This window comes from Babylonia areolata, chromosome 21, assembly GCF_041734735.1.
Source record: "Babylonia areolata isolate BAREFJ2019XMU chromosome 21, ASM4173473v1, whole genome shotgun sequence".
NCBI classification, from domain to species: Eukaryota; Metazoa; Mollusca; class Gastropoda; order Neogastropoda; family Buccinidae; genus Babylonia; species Babylonia areolata.
The window spans coordinates 11,765,617-11,783,116 of NC_134896.1; the positions used below are offsets into that span (position 1 = coordinate 11,765,617).

A 17,500-nucleotide genomic window follows, 5' to 3' on the forward strand; every position below is an offset into this window, starting at 1 on the left:
AAGCGAATCAATTCAAATCAGATCAAATCAAATGAAAAACAAATCAAATCATATTGCTTATAGCTCAGCCGACCGCAAACGGGCAATTTCAGGACTGAGCATTCGTCAGTTCTTTTTAAATAAATAGATGAATAAATGAATGAATGGATGAATAAATGAATAAATGAATAATATATATATATATATATATATATATATATATATATATACACATACAAATATATATAACAGAGTAACAAAATAAAGTTAAAAGGTAAATCAAAACAACGTAAAAAAAAAAGACTAATTCAACGAAGACTCACTCAATCCACGTAAAACTGACATCAATCTAAAGATATTGATTTCTTTGGGCAATGACATTTTGCAGGAAATATGCATCTGTTCATGAAATAACAGAGCGATCGTTTATGCATGAATTGGGTATCCACCCCCAAACAAGTTCTTTGTTCGTTGCATCTTTTCTTTCACTTGAGGAACTTTCAGTCCTCTCTTATTGTTGTCCTGTAAAAAAAAAAAAAGAAAAAGAAAAAAAGAAGCTAATAATATGAGAGAAATAGATTTCACGTTTTCAAGATGGTTTATTCAAACATAGGCCAAGGTCCTCATAAAGGGGCATATGAACATTACTTTGTACAAACAATGTATTACCATACGTGTTAACAGTATACAGTCAGACAAAAACATAGCTAAGTTGATATATGGTCGATGCTACAAGGTTTTCCAACCTAATGCGGCTATGGGCAGGCAGCCGGGCTATAAGAAACAATTCTAACTAACTAACTAACTAACTAACTAACTGACTAACTAACTGACTGACTGACTGACTGACTAACTAAACTAACTCGAACAAAAACTTGATAAATACTTTACATTGAGCAACATAGGTACGGGATTATCTACATAAAATCAAAGAGAGCAATATCAGAGTTTTTATCTTGCAGTGTGTATGTGTGTGTGTGTGTGTGTGTGTGTGTGTGTGTGTGTGTGTGTGTGTGTGTGTGTGTGTGTGTGTGTGTGTGTGTGTGTGTGTGTGTGTGTGTGTGTTTTCTTCAGCTTAACGCCTATTCACTGAGACGGAAAGGAGAAAAGTAGTAGATAAAGGAAAGGGAATACATGTGTATACTAGTGTAAGGAAGTGTTAATCTTATGTTGTAGGGAAAAAGTACATTATAAGAAATTAAAGGCTAAAGAGATTGTGGTGTGTAATGAATGAGGAAGGAGAATATATGTATGCATATCAACAAATATTAACTTACAACAATGTAAATATAAATAGCGACATTAACTAGAATACATCAAAGGAGGATACCAACTGGACTGGAGTTTAAAATTTCCGAAAACATTCTAAGCAATGAATAATCATTCAAAAACTTTTCAGTGGCTGATGGAATATTGGTAAACAAGTCATCAACTACATCTTTTGGAATTAACTGTCGTATGTTAGGACAATGAATGAATAGATGGTTTACAGTTATTTGCTTACCGCACATACATTTTATATTCTTAGAAAATTTTGTACGAAAGGCATTCAAACGAATTCTATAGATTAGCCTTGTGATTTGTCTTGAATGTGTTCTTGGTGTCAAATTTAGAAAATGTTTGGGATTAGCTGCATTCTTTGTGTTTACACAATACTGGTAATATTAATTGTTTGAATCCATAAGCAATTTCTTAAATCGATTTCTAGATATATTTTCTGTACTACTAAAGCATTCATGTAGATCTAACTGGATGTCAAGTTGTACTGCGCCTTCGAAATAACGTCCTCTTCTAGCTGCTTGGTCTACCCACTCATTAGAAGATATTCCACAGTGCGAAGGTACCCAACAGAAAGTTATTTTAATGCCCTGTTTTGTCAGTTGGTGAATAATATGTTTTATTTCCACTGTCATCTCAATTCGGCTTCTTTGAATTTGGAGATTCTATAGTTTGTATCACTGACTTCGAATCTACACATAATAAAATCTAACACACATTTTTGGAATGTCTGAAATATAATTTAAGGCCATAAGTATGGCTATAAGTTCAGCTGTGAAAATGGAATATTGTCTATCAATATTGTATAATTTTTCTATGTGTGTGTGTGTGTGTGTGTGTGAGTGTGCGTGCGTGCGTGTGTGCGTGCATGCATGCGTGCGTGTGTGTGTGTGGCCGGGGTGAGGGGTGGTGGGGGTGTGGGAGTTAAGAGGAAATGGCTTAAAAATCCATTAACTATCCATCCTTCTCTCCATTACCCTGGCCTACCCACCCCACCCCTTCCTTTTTGTCCCACCCCCCGGTCTCCCCGCCAGCCTTGAAAAAAATAACCCGCAGGTCCTGGATCCCGAGAATATCCAGAGAAGGGAAGTTCAAATACAGACTTAACACAAAGTTTGTATTTGTATTTCTTTTTATCACAACAGATTTGTCTGTGTGAAATTCGGGCTGCTCTCCCCAGGGAGAGCGCGTCGCTATACTACAGCGCCACCTATTTTTTTGGGTATTTTTTCTGCGTGCAGTTTTATTTGTTTTTCCTTTCGAAGTGGATTTTTCTACAGAATTTTGCCAGGGACACCCCTTCTGTTGCCGTGGGTTATTTTACGTGCGCTAAATGCATCCTGCACACGGGACCTCGGTTTATCGTCTCATCCGAATGACTAGCGTCCAGACCACCACTTAAGGTCTAGTGGAGGGGGAGAAAATATCGGCGGCTGAGCCGTGATTCGAACCAGCGCGTTCAGATTCTCTCGCTTCCTAGGCGGACGCGTTACCTCTAGGCCATCACTCCACAAGTTAAGGAACACTTTATAAAAGCAGTGTTTTTTGAAAATATTTTAAAATCTTTTAAAGAAAATAAGATAAAATTTCATATGATCAAAGTATGATTTGAATTGTGCAGGCTGCGTAAATTATTGTCTATCGCAGGTCTCAGCACTGAATATGCTGATAGTTATTTCAGACACACACGCGCACTATTAGCAGCTTGAACAAAAATGCGTTTGAGAAGGTCGATGTTTTAGGCAAAAAACCAACTGTTTATCTAAGGTTTATAACCAACAGCTGTGGCTTTTCATTGTATAAACCGGAAACTCACGTGCAAGAAAGAACATCCGGTAATGAGTGCTGCTCATTACAATGGCTGCACACACACACACACACACACACAAAACTGTTTTTTTCAAAACGTCAGCATCATTTCACCTTGCTCACCAGCAATAAAACAATGCAAGTTGCCAGGTGGTCCTTTAACTTTTTTTGAGTCCTGTAGACCAAATCTGCTGCCTTCCTTGCAGAAATGACACGTGAAAAACGTGCTCTTGCATTTCGATTCTAAAGTGCTCGTTGGTGCGTGTGGGTTGCTTTAGTATTTTACTTTTTTTTTAATGTCGACGGACGCACAGCTATTGAAAAAAGGGGATTTGTTTTGTTTATGTTTTTCAGTTCTTTGTTAACATTACAAAGAAGGAAAGCAAACGTTTGATGTGTCTCGCTCTCCCTGTAAGTAAGACTGAAAGAAAGAACGAAAAAGAAAGAAAGAAAGAAAGAAAGAAAGAAAGAAAAACACTCGTGCGTTCTGACGAAAAGAAACATCTTAGTGTCACGCTATGGAAATGAATAGAAAGGGCTTGAAAAGTGTTTGGTAACAGCTATAGAAATAAAATCTGAAGTGTGAGAAGCAGTCCCTCGAATAATGCTTGCCAATTTGGATGCATTTTGACAGGCGCAATAGCCGAGTGGTTAAAGCGTTGGACTGTCAATCTGAGGGTCCTGGGTTCGAATCACGGTGACGGCGCCTGGTGGGTAAAGGGTGGAGATTTTTACGATCTCCCAGGTCAACATATGTGCAGACCTGCTAGTGCCTGAACCCCCTTCGTGTGTATATGCAAGCAGAAGATCAAATACGCACGTTAAAGATCCTGTAATCCATGTCAGCGTTCGGTGGGTTATGGAAACAAGAACATACCCAGCATGCACACACCCGAAAACGGAGTATGGCTGCCTACATGGCGGGGTAAAAACGGTCATACACGTAAAAGCCCACTCGTGTGCATACGAGTGAACGTAGAAGGAAGAAGGATGCATTTTTGGAACAGTATTGAGTAGATTTGGAAATATCTTGAAAATTATCTGTCGCGTCGGTATGTGACGCTGATATTGCTCCATGGCTATGGGAATAACATTATTTGCACATTTTGTGTGTCTTCTTTCAAATAATCAGCTCTCATATTTCGAACACAGTTTTAACATGTACACTCAATTGAATGGGGAGAGGTGGGATGGGGCAGGGAAACGAGAATTTTGCTGACGGTTTTTTTTTTCAGGTTCAGTAACATCCTCAAAATAAAAAGAAAAAAAAGCTTTTCTCAATCATTAAACACACAATACATCGTTTTACATATTCATTCGCCCCTGCCAAAGAGAAATGATACATCGCTTCGAACATGTTCTCCACTCAAACACAAGAAGAAGAAGAAGGCGTTTTCTTTCTAAAATGGATTCCAACACTGAATGAATATTTCATTTAAAACGTTGTATATTTGTTTAAAACCGAGCATTCACTCGAGTCCGTGTAATTTGGCAGATTTTCCACGAAGCATAAAATGTCCCCTCGTCAGATTCATTTCATTGTTGACCCTGTACAAAGACATGAAATGGGATTCATCTTTTATGGTTAAGCATGCAGGAAAGAACGTGTTGTGTGTGCATGATCGAATCTGGGATTTTGACAGATTCGACAAAAAAGAAAGGGAAAAAAGTTTAAAGAAAAAGAAAAAAAGAAAAGAGGGAACATCTAACAAAGCCTATATATTTATTTTTACAAGAATTAACAGTGTTTGGCTGAAGACGTGCCTTCCAACTAGTCTCCTTTTTTTTTGGTTTGTTCTGTTGTATTTTCATTCTATAGATCGTATGAACATGAGAGATAGATAGATATCCACACACACACACACACACACACACACACACACACACTCATACACACACACACACACCTTACACACACACACACACACACAAACCTTACACAAACCTCACACACACCTTACACACACACACACACACACACACACACACACACACACACACCTTACACACACACACACACACACACACATCACACACAGATTCCTTTTGGGGGGAATAGAGACAGAACACACACACACACACACACACACACACACACACACACACATTGATTTGTCTTTGCACAAGATTCAGCGCTATACAAATACCATTATTGTTATTATCATTATTATTATTATTATTATCATTATCTCTGCATGTGAGACAGACAGACGGACAGAGACAGATCGGGAATCATTGATTTTTGCCAAGAGGGCCGACATCAGAACAGACGAATCAGACATGAAAGACATGACGGGACTGTAGCCTCATGTTCGCCAAAAGAAGAAGAAGACAACAAACATAAAGAACAAGACAGGCAAAGACAACACCACAACAGAACAGGAAACGGAAATCCAGCTCCTTGTACTTTACTTGGTCCCCGACTCCTCGATTCTCCCCCCTCCCAACCTCCCTTTACCTGGCCCCCAACCTCTCGCACCCTCCCCCTTCATTCCCCTCCCTCCACTTGGTCCCCAACCACTCGCACCCTCCCCCTTCCATCCCCTCCCTCCACTTGGTCCCCAACCCCTCGCACCCCCCCCCCCCACTTCCATCCCCTCCCTCCACTTGGTCCCCAACCCCTCGCACCCCCCCCCACTTCCATCCCCTCCCTTCACTTGGTCCCCAACCCCCTCGCACCCTCCCCCTTCCATCCCCTCCCTCCACTTGGTCCCCAACCCCTCGCACCCCCCCCACTTCCATCCCTTCCCTCCACTTGATCCCCAACCCCTCGCACCCTCCCCCTTCCATCCCCTTCCTCCACTTGGTCCCCAACCACTCGCACCCCCCCCCCCACTTCCATCCCTTCCCTCCACTTGATCCCCAACCCCTCGCACCCTCCCCCTTCCATCCCCTTCCTCCACTTGGTCCCCAACCACTCGCACCCTCCCCCTTCCATCCCCTCCCTCCACTTAGTCCCCAACCCCTCGCATCCCCCCCTTCCCTCTCCCTCCATCCACTTGGTCCCCAACCCCTCGCACCCTCCCCCTTCCATCCCCTCCCTCCACTTGGTCCCCAACCCCTCGCACCCCCCCCTTTCCCTCTCCCTCCCTCCACTTGGTCCCCAACCCCTCGCACCCTTCCCCTTCCATCCCCTCCCTCCACTTGGTCCCCAACCCCTCGCACCCTCCCCCTTCCATCCCTTCCCTCCACTTGATCCTCCAACCCCTCGCACCCTCCCCCTTCCATCCCCTCCCTCCACTTAGTCCCCAACCCCTCGCATCCCCCCCTTTCCCTCTCCCTCCATCCACTTGGTCCCCAACCCCTCGCACCCTCCCCCTTCCATCCCCTCCCTCCACTTGGTCCCCAACCCCTCGCATCCCCCCCTTTCCCTCTCCCTCCCTCCACTTGGTCCCCAACCCCTCGCATCCCCCCCTTCCCTCTCCCTCCATCCACTTGGTCCCCAACCCCTCGCATCCCCCCCCTTCCCTCTCCCTCTGCTTGGTCCCCAACCCCTCGCACCCTCCCCCTTCCATCCCCTCCCTCCACTTAGTCCCCAACCCCTCGCACCCTCCCCCTTCCATCCCCTTCCTCCACGTGGTCCCCAACCCTCGCACCCCCCCCTTTTCCCTCTCCCTCCCTCACTTGGTCCCCAACCCCTCGCTACCATTCCCTTCAAGAAAAAAAGAAAGACATCTAACAAAGCCTATCATTTGTTTCACCAAGAATACATGTTGCTGAAGACGTCCTTCCAACATCTCCTTTTTTTTTGGTTTGTCTGTTATCTTTCATTCTATAGTCGATAACATGAAATAGATAGATACCACAACACACCCACACACAACACCCCACACGCTACACACAACCACACCTTACACCACATCACACACACACAAACCTTACACAAACCCACACACACCTTACACACACACACACACACATCACACATCACCACACACCACACCTTACACACACCCAACTACACACACATCACCCACGATCCCTTTTGGGGAATAGAACAAACAACACACACTCACACACACCACACACACCATTGATTGTTTTCACAAGTTCAGCGCTATACAATACCATTATGGTTATTATCTTCTATTACATTACTCTCGCATGTGACAGACAGACGACGAACATCGGGAATCATTGATTTTTGCCAAAGGCCACATCAGAACACGAATCAGACATGATAGACATGACGACTGTACCTCATGGTTCCCCAAAAGAAAGAAGCCAACATAAAGACAGACAGCAAAACACACCACACAGAACAGAAACGAAATCCACCCCTTGTACTTTACTTGGTCCCCACTCCTCGATCTCCCCCCTCCCAACCTCCTTTACCTGGCCCCCAACCCTCGCATCTCCCCCTTCCCCCTCCCTCACTGGTCCCCAACCCTCGCACCCTCCCCTTCCCTCTCCCTCTCACTTGGTCCCCAACCCTCGCACCCTCCCCCTTCCATCCCCTCCCTCCACTTGGTCCCCAACCCCTCGCACCCCCCCCCCACTTCCATCCCTCCCTCCACTTGTCCCCAACCCCTCGCACTCCCCCCTTCCCCCTCCCTCTACCTGGTCCCCAACCCCTCGCATGCCCCCCTTCCCTCTCCCTCCATCCACTTGGTCCCCAACCCCTCGCACTCTCCCCCTTCCATCCCCTTCCTCCACTTGGTCCCCAACCCCTCGCACCCCCCCCCTTTCCCTCTCCCTCCCTCCACTTGGTCCCCAACCCCTCGCACCCTCCCCCTTCCATCCCCTCCCTCCACTTGGTCCCCAACCCCTCGCACCCTCCCCCTTCCATCCCTTCCCTCCACTTGATCCCCCAACCCCTCGCACCCTCCCCCTTCCATCCCTTCCCTCCACTTGATCCCCCAACCCCTCGCACCCTCCCCCTTCCATCCCCTCCCTCCACTTGGTCCCCAACCCCTCGCACCCTCCCCCTTCCATCCCTTCCCTCCACTTGATCCCCCAACCCCTCGCACCCTCCCCCTTCCATCCCTTCCCTCCACTTGGTCCCCAACCCCTCGCACCCTCCCCCTTCCATCCCCTCCCTCCACTTGGTCTCCAACCCCTCGCATCCCCCTTCCCCCCTCCCTCTACCTGGCCCCCAACCCCTCGCATCCCCCCTTCCCCCTCCCTCTACCTGGCCCCCAACCCCTCGCATCCCCCCTTTCCCCTCCCTCTACCTGGTCCCCAACCCCTCGCATCCCCCCCTTTCCCTCTACCTCCACTTGGTCCCCAACCCCTCGCATCCCCCCCTTTCCCTCTCCCTCCACTTGGTCCCCAACCCCTCGCATCCCCCCCTTTCCCTCTCCCTCCACTTGGTCCCCAACCCCTCGCATCCCCCCCTTTCCCTCCACTTGGTCCCCAACCCCTCGCACCCTCCCCCACTTCCATCCCCTCCCTTCACTTGATCCCCAACCCCTCGCACCCCCCCCCCACTTCCATCCCCTCCCTTCACTTGATCCCCAACCACTCGCACCCCCCCACCCCCACTTCCATCCCCTCCCTTCACTTGATCCCCAACCACTCGCACCCCCCACCCCACTTCCATCCCCTCCCTCCACTTGGTCCCCAACCCCTCGCACCCCCCCCTTCCATCCCCTCCCTCCACTTGATCCCCAACCACTCGCACCCCCCCCCCTTCCATCCCCTCCCTCCACTTGATCCCCAACCACTCGCACCCCCCCCCCCCACTTCCATCCCCTCCCTTCACTTGATCCCCAACCACTCGCACCCCCCACCCCACTTCCATCCCCTCCCTCCACTTGGTCCCCAACCCCTCGCACCCCCCCCCCCCCTTCCATCCCCTCCCTCCACTTGGTCCCCAAACCCCTCGCACCCCCCCCCCCCCCCCACTTCCATCCCCTTCCTCCACTTGGTCCCCAACCACTCGCACCCTCCCCCTTCACTCCCCTCCCTCCACATGGTCCCCAACCCCTCGCACCCTCCCCCTTCACTCCCCTCCCTCCACATGGTCCCCAACCCCTCGCACCCTCCCCCTTCACTCCCCTCCCTCCACATGGTCCCCAACCCCTCGCACCCTCCCCCTTCCATCCCCTCCATCCACTTGGTCCCCAACCACTCGCACCCTCCCCCTTCCCTCTCCCTCCCTCTACCTGGCCCCCAACCCTTCGCACCCTCCCCCTTCCATTCCCCTCCATCTACTTTGCCACTAACCCCTCGTATCACCCCTCTATCCCCTCCCTACTTCTCGCATCCCACCCCCTTACCCTCCCCCTTCCTCTACTTGGCCCCCAACCCCTCGCATCTCCCCCCTTTCCCCTCCCCTCCCTCTACTGGGCCCCCAACCCCTCGCATCCCCCCCTTCCCTCTCCCTCTGCTTGGTCCCCAACCCCTCGCATCCGCCCCTTCCCTCTCCCTCTACCTGGCCCCTAACCCTTCGCATACCCCTCCGCCCCCCTTCATCCCCCTCCCTCTACCTGGCCCCCAACCACTCGCATACCCCTCCGCCCCCCTTCATCCCCCTCCCTCTACCTGGCCCCCAACCCTTCGCACCCTCCCCCTTCCATTCCCCTCCATCTACTTTGCCACTAACTCCTCGTATCACCCCCCCTATCCCCTCCCTACTTCTCGCATTCCACCCCCTTAACCTCCCCCTTCCTCTACTTGGCCCCCAGCCCCTTGCATCACCCCCCTTCCCCTCTCTCCCTCTACCTGACCCCTAGCTCCTTGCATCCCGCCTTCCCTCCCTCCTTCTACTTGGCCCCCAGCCCCTTGCATCACCCCCCCTTCCCCTCCCCTCCCTCTACTTGGCCCCCAGCCCCTTGCATCACCCCCCCTTCCCCTCCCCTCCCTCTACTTGGCCCCCAGCCCCTTGCATCACCCCCCCTTCCCCTCCCCTCCCTCTACTTGGCCCCCAGCCCCTTGCATCACCCCCCCCTTCCCCTCCCCTCCCTCTACCTGACCCCTAGCTCCTTGCATCCCCCCTTCCCTCCCCCGCTCTCTACTTGGCCCCCAACCCCTTGCATTACCCCCTTCACCCCCCTCCCTCTACTTGACCCCCAATCCCTCGCACCCCACCTTCCCTCCCTCCCTCTACTTGGCTCCCAACCCCTCGCACCACCCCCAATCCCTCCCCCTCCCTCTACTTGGCCCCCAACCCCTCGCATCCCCCCCAATCACCCCCCTCTCTCTACTTGACCCCCCCCGCACCCATTCGCACCACCCTTTACCCCCACCCATCCATCCCCACTAAGCAACACCAGCAACAAAAGGCCCACCAAAATCAAACAAAAGAAAAAGGTTCTCCCCTTCGTTTACTAACAACAGTGACGTCAACGAGGCTGATTATTTAGCAGCGAGGGCTGTGATTTTCCCGTCAACAGGTGGTGGTTAGTTAATCAAGCTGATGCACGACTTTTATCAGTTCCGTCGTCGGCAATCAGCGTAAGTCACCGTTTACGAATCAGCCCCCCCCCCCCCTACAAATTAATGATAAAAAGGACTGGTGAAGAGAGATCCTTTGTTAGGAAAATGGATGAGTGCCAGGAACTGCGTGTGCGTTCGTGTGTGTCTTTTGTTTGTTTGTGTGGCGAAAATTGTACTGTGGCTTGGGGGGGGGGGGGGGAGAGCTTATGATTATGGTTTGTTAGGGAAGCGGATGAACCAAGAAGCGCGCATGTTTTCTTTATGTGTGTGTTCGTTCGTTCGTTCGTTCGTTCTTTTGCTTCACGTCTATCCACATTTGTGATTTTAGTCGAAAATCTATCACCTCCACCACCCCGCCCATGCCTTAAATCATCACAATTTTCTTTGTTCCTCTCTCCTCCATTAGCATTAGGAAAAAAAAAGATATAAATGGAAAAAACAACAACTAGTCAACCAGTACAATTACAACAAAGAGCCAATTGGGCTCCAAATTAAACTCTGAACTATTTCAAACACATGTTGATTATCATATAAGACATTTCTAATGGAAGCAGATGGAACTGCAGATTTTGTAAATCACATGGGTAAATATGGTTTTAACTGTTCACATTTATGTATGATAAACATGGGAGTAATTTTATTGCCGCAATTGCAAGTCACATTTGAAGTATATTTTGTTTTTATGGCATCTAGTCGTAGTCTGTATACCAGACTGGTGAGCCTTCTGCTACCGTGATGTCCTTTTGTTCAAAAGAAAACATGAGATCAACTTTGCACGAATTATCGTCAGTATTTTCTCTGTCAGGGTCAGACTCCTGTTTTAGTTTACTGACATAGTTCCAGCAAGTTTTCTCCAGTAGAGAACAACCTTCTTGTAATGAATATGGAATACGAATTTCGATGGCTTTGTATATGTTCATTGCGCCTTTTTTCGCACAGCGATCCACTCGCTCATTTCCCACAATCCCTTCGTGAGAAGGGATCCAACAAAGTTTAATCTTAGTTCCACGGATGGTCAAAACATGAATTATATGACGAATTTCTGTTTTTTTTTGTGTGTTTTTTTTTTCCTCAAGGCCTGACTAAGCGCGTTGGGTTACGCTGCTGGTCAGGCATCTGCTTGGCAGATGTGGTGTAGCGTATATGGATTTGTCCGAACGCAGTGACGCCTCCTTGAGCTACTGAAACTGAAACTGAAACTGTTACGAGTTCTCTTCTTGTCTTCGAATTGAAATATTTTAATGCTTGTAATACAGATTTAGAATCGACACAAAATAACACTTGAAATATGGTAATGGGAAGATCTAGTAGGTGATTTAATCCCATTAATATAGCCGTAAGTTCTGCTGTGAATGCAGAAATATCTTTACCGATATGACAGTACTTCTCTACTTTTAATGACGGAATTATAAATGCTGCCCCTGCCTGATTGTTATCAAGTACTGAACCATCTGTATATACTTTTAGGTGATTTGGATAAGTTTCTTGAATGTGAGATTTAACAAAAGCAGGGAGAGCAGGGCCTTCAGCTTTCTTTAAATCTAGGTAATTAATGTCAAACGTTGCGTTGGTCATCTCCATTTAGGTGTTGTCGTGTATGATAACCGGGGGACAGTTTGATTTGGGTTTGTGTGTGTGTGTGTGTGTGTGTGTGTGTGTGTGTGTGTGTGTGTGTGTGTGTGTGTGTGTGTGCGTGCGTGCGTGCGCGCGCGTGCGTGTGTGTGTGATGGAAAACAACTACTTCTTGATGGGCTTGGGTTGACAGGTTATTTTCCTTTCAGGAAGTTACGTGTGTCTCTTTTGCACTTTTTCTGATATGAACATGTTTTGGGCATTGTTTTAGGCAAATTCTCTCCCAAAGAACAGCAAAAACCCCAACAACAACAAAACAACAAAAAAACCCCAAACAAACCCAAAAACAAAAAAACAAAACAAAACCCCCCAAAAAACAACAACAACAACAAAAAACAAACAGACAACAAAACAACAACAACAACAACAGAAAACCAACAACCTTTCCCCCCACCAACAAAACAACAACAAAAAAAAAAAAAAGTTTTGATTGCATAGTTTAATTGCTTGTTTGTTGCAATCTCTGTTTTTGTCTTTCTATTATTTTTTAATCCCTGTTCTTCCTCTCTCTCTCTCTCTCTCTCTCTCTCTCTCTCTCTCTCTCTCTCTCTCTCTCTCTCTCTCTCTCCATTTTCCCATTTCGATGGCCAGATGAAAAAACGCATTTTTCAAATTTCTATTACTCTCAGGAAAAAAGAAAAGTTGAATAACCAATGAATCAATCAATGAATCAACAAATTCTTTCATTTATTCATTCATTTTTTCTCTGTCTGTCTGTCTTTCCAACCCCCTCCTCTCTTTTTTCCTTCCCCGCTCTCTCGTCCTCCAAAAACAAACGGTATAAAAGTGAGCATTCCGCGCCTGTCACAGCACTGCATCTTTTTATTTTCCCTTCTGTCCACTCAGAAATCACACGTTCTTCCATTATGTACACACTCGTCCACTTTTTGCCATTCAGGGTTCACTAGAATCATCTATGCAGGGTATTATATATTTTTTCCTTTCTGCTTTCTGTTTGTCAGTCCGTCTGTATATCTGTGAGTCCATTAAAAAAAATGCTTTCCCATCACATGCACCGTTTCAGAGGCCATTACTCCCACACAGGTCATTTCAGAGTCCTTTCGTGCACAGTTCGGCGATGAAAGAAAAGATAATACCGAGTCTGTAAAACAGACAAAAGAATGCTATGCGGTGTGAAATGAGGCTCGCTTTGCTAAGAAGCGTCGACGTTTCTGGCCCTAAGTCCTTCTTCAGGGACTGGGGTTAGTGGAACTGACAGTGCGGGTAAAATACCAAGACCTACGAGAAGTTAGGAAGAGGATTCTTCAGCAGAAACAAAGAAGCAAAGATTGGCAGAGATTTGAGCGGAGATCGGGCTATGTACGTACAGGAAGAAGAGCCACAGAAGGTCCGAAGTAGAATAACGGTCTGGACTGGGGGTAGAAAAAAAAAGCTATAGTAGTAGTAACTTGTAGTAGTAGTAGTAGTCGTAGTAGTTGTAGTGGTAGTAGTAGTAGTATTAACAATGCTAACAACAGTATAGACAATAACAATAGTGAAAATCAAATTGCAAGCACATACAACACCACCGGAAGTCCACAGGAACTATCGCTGTCGAGTCACCTGGAGGATACACACCGGAGGAGACCCTGCACTATATATTGGCGAGTCTCTTCGGTGGTGCCCAGTTAGCGCCTGTTCTGGGTGAAAAAAACAACAACAGGACAACCACCCACCTTTTAAGCTCACCCCCTCCCCTACTAACAACGATGACAAGTTTTGTCGCCGCGTGGTTAAAGCGTTGGACTTTCAATCTGAGGGTCCCGGGTTCGAATCTCGGTGACGGCGCCTGGTGGAGATTTTTCAGATCTCCCAGGTCAAAATATGTGTAGACCTGCTAGTCCCTGAACCTCCTTCGTGTGTATACGCAAGCAGATCAAATACGCACGTTAAAGATCTTGTAATTCATGTCAGCGTTCGATGGGTTATGGAAACAACAACATACCCAGCACGCACACCCCGAAAAGCGGAGTATGGCTGCCTACATGGCAGGGTAAAAACGGTCATACACGTAAAAGCTCACTCGTATACATATGAGTGAACGTGGGAGTTGCAGCCCACGAATGCAGAAGAAGACGAAAAAGATTAAGTCCATTTCCTTTGCCTGTTTTTCCGTGTTTCTCGTTTATTTGTCTCTCCGTGTCTGTCTCTCTCCCCTCTCTCTCCTTTTCTCTCTTCTCTGTTTTTCTCTTTCTTTATAATTGCGTTGGGTCATGCTGCTGGTCAGGCATCTGCTTAGCAGATGTGGTGTAGCGTATATAGATTTTTCCGAACGCACTGACTCCTCCTTGAAAAAACAAACAAACAAACAACAACAACAACAAAAAAAAAAACAACAACAAAAAAACAACAAACAACAACAACAACAACAAAACACAACCAAACTGAAACTGAACTGTCTTTCTCTCTCCATTTCGCTGTTTGTTCTTTCAGGTAATCTCGGTGTATTTTGTCCAGGGCTTAATGTAGAATCAAAGCTTGGGTTTGCTCATATCTGTTACACACGTTGTTGGGGATTTTTGTTTTGTTTTGTTTTGTTTCGTGATGTGTTCTCTCTCTCTCTCTCTCATTTTGATATATGTTTTTCAGTCTGTCTAGCCGCCTTCTCTCTCTCTCTCTCTCTTTCTGTCTGTCTGTCTGTCTGTCTCCCTTTCTATCTTTTTCTCTGTCTCTCTCTGTCTCTCTCTCTCCCTTTCTATCTTTGTCTCTGTCTCTGTCTCCGTTTCTCTCTCCCTTTCTATCTTTGTCTCTGTCTCTGTCTCTGTCTCCGTTTCTCTCTCCCTTTCTATCTTTGTCTCTGTCTCTCTCTCCCTTTCTATCTTTATCTCTGTCTCTTTCTGTCTGTCTCTCTCTCGTTCGCTCTCTCGATACCTTTCTCCCTATCTGTCTGTCTGTCTACGTCTCTTCTCTCTCTGTCCCTATCTCTTTCTCTCTCTCTCCCTGTCTCTCTCTCTCTCCCGCTCGCCCTCGCTCTCGAAGTGGCCACGTTTCTCTTGTTTAGAATTAGAGTTTTGGGTTTTGAGCTCTTATTATTCTTAAGTACTGATACGAATTTTGTGGGAAACCTTTCTCTCTCTCTCTCTCTCTCTCTCTCTCTCTCTCTCTCTCCTCTCCTGTCTCTCTGTTGATTATTACATCATCATAAGCGTATTGATATTGATGTTGCGAGAAATGTACATCCCTGCTGTTCAAAAACAGAGAAATAGAAAATTCTTTAAGATTTCTTTTGTTGTTGTTTACCTCACGTGCATTCAAGTGCCGTCGGCCAATTTGTAGTGTTGCTCTCAAGTGTTGAGGAGTAACAAAGTATCATTTCTTCAGGGGCCTGTGGCCTATTATGAACAAAGGATCCTTGCCCCCCCCCCCCGCCCCCCTTCCACCCCCTCCCTTTTCCATCCTGCCCTCTTCATCTGTCTCCCACCCTTCTCTATCTCTCTCTCCTGCCTCCTCCTCTTTCCTATTCTAGAACTCTCTGTTGAAAAGAAAAGGCTATGCCTAAAATCTGAAGCCTTGAATAAAGAAAAAGAAAAGAAAAAACAACGTTTTGAGTTGTGAGCTCTGTCTCAGCATGTTTTAATAAGAGAGAGAGAGAGAGAGAGAGAGAGAGAGAGAGAGAGAGAGAGAGAGAGAGAGAGAGAACCTCTCTAGAACATGTTCTTGTTCAGGGGATGTTTTGACAAATCCTTTTGTAAGCGCGATCTCCAGTTTTTTTTGGTTCTATCGCTCAACACAGAAAGGAATGAATGAAAGAATGAACGAACTCGATTTATAGAGGGAACGTAAAAAGTTTCCACACTAAGTAGCGCCCCCACCCCAACACACACACACACACACACACACACACACACACACACACTCTCTCTCTCTCTCTCTCTCTCTCTCTCTTCCTCTCTCTATTTCTCTACAGATCAAAACGGAATTTCCTTTGAAAAAAAAAAGAAAAAAAAGAAATCGATTTTAGCGGCGAACGGACACTCCTTTCTAGTAGTGTTTTATTTGAACACATCACAGGCGTATGCATATACAGGCCTTTAGTTTCTGATATGATCTGGTAACACCCCCCCAAAAAACAAAAAACAAAACAAAAACAAAAACAAAAACATAAAAAACAACAAACAAACAAAAAACAAAACAAAAAACAAACAAACAAAAAAACAAAACAAAAACAAGAACAAAACACAACTCAACAGCTAGCAGCAGACCTCCTTAGATATCTAAAAGGCGCGGAGATGTGGGATGGAGGGAGGTTAGGGGTAGAATTACTTCATCCCGGCTTTTGTAAGGTTCGAACAGTACATGGTACCTCTGTCGTTCCAGGCGGGCCAGTACTGGGCCCTCCATTCTTCCATGCAACACATTCAGCAATCTTTCTTTCTTTCTTTCTTTTACTTCCGTTCCTCTTGTTATTCCTGTTCTTGTTCTTCTTCAATGCTGCTTCTTCTTCTTCTTTACTTCTTCTGTTCCTCCTCCTCCTCCTCTTCTTCTTCTTCTTCAAGATCCGAAAGAATAAAAAAAAAAGGGAAAAATACTCAGAACACCTCAAACACCTCTTCAACACAGTCCTTTCACCCACTTTGGGAAAACACTGTCAGGAATGGCCGGACAGAGGGCGAAACAGATGTAGGAGTGAAGCCTTGTGTGTGTGTGTGTGTGTGTGTGTGTGTGTGTGTGTGTGTGTGTGTGTGTGTGTGTGTGTGTGTGTGTGTGTGTGTGTGTTTACGAGGATATCATCATTTGTACAGATGATTCAGTCGCCAAAGGTCAGCCCAGTTAGGAACACACTGTAAAGCAAGATGAATAAGACAATGTAGCCGCGTACAAAATCACAACCTCTGGCCTTACAATGGAAGTTAACACACTGTAAAGCAAGATGAATAAGACAATCAGGGAAGATAATGCCGCTTGCAAAAATCACAACTTCCGGCCTTACAATGGAAGTTAAAGCAGCCATATTATATGTTGGTTAGCGGCTGGCATCCATGCGTGTGCCTTCAAATCAATATGCCGTAACTCCGATACATTATTAACCTCCACAACACGTGGACATCAGAACGGGGGGAGTCTAGAATGGTATGAAGCCATGCGCAACACACAAAGTCTGAGCGTGGCGTTGAATCTCCGGCATTCATTCATCACTTTATTTTTATGGACGTAGGGTAGGTTCCCAACACTCGGCTTATATCACAGATTGACATAAGTTTACATTTGGGCCAACAGCAAAGTGAGAGCTGTATTATCAATGGTTTCTCCAGTCTTTTGTGAAGGACTATGACTCTCAAAGTAGGAGGCAAAATTGCACTGGCTCTTAGTGCTGCAGCCTTGTGGGCTAGTTGGCCTTTGGGAACCATCCCAATGCCGACTGTCCTAAAACACTCTTGGCCAAGAGAGTGGGGATGTACTTGGGCAAGGCACTCACCACTAT

General features: G+C 46.7%; 1 protein-coding gene across 3 annotated transcripts in view; it reads left to right on the forward strand.

Moving 5' to 3' along the window:
* Positions 1 to 17,500, forward strand: part of LOC143295949 (thyrostimulin alpha-2 subunit-like) — a 169,990-nt gene that overhangs the window by 28,467 nt on the left and 124,023 nt on the right. The window lies entirely within an intron of this gene.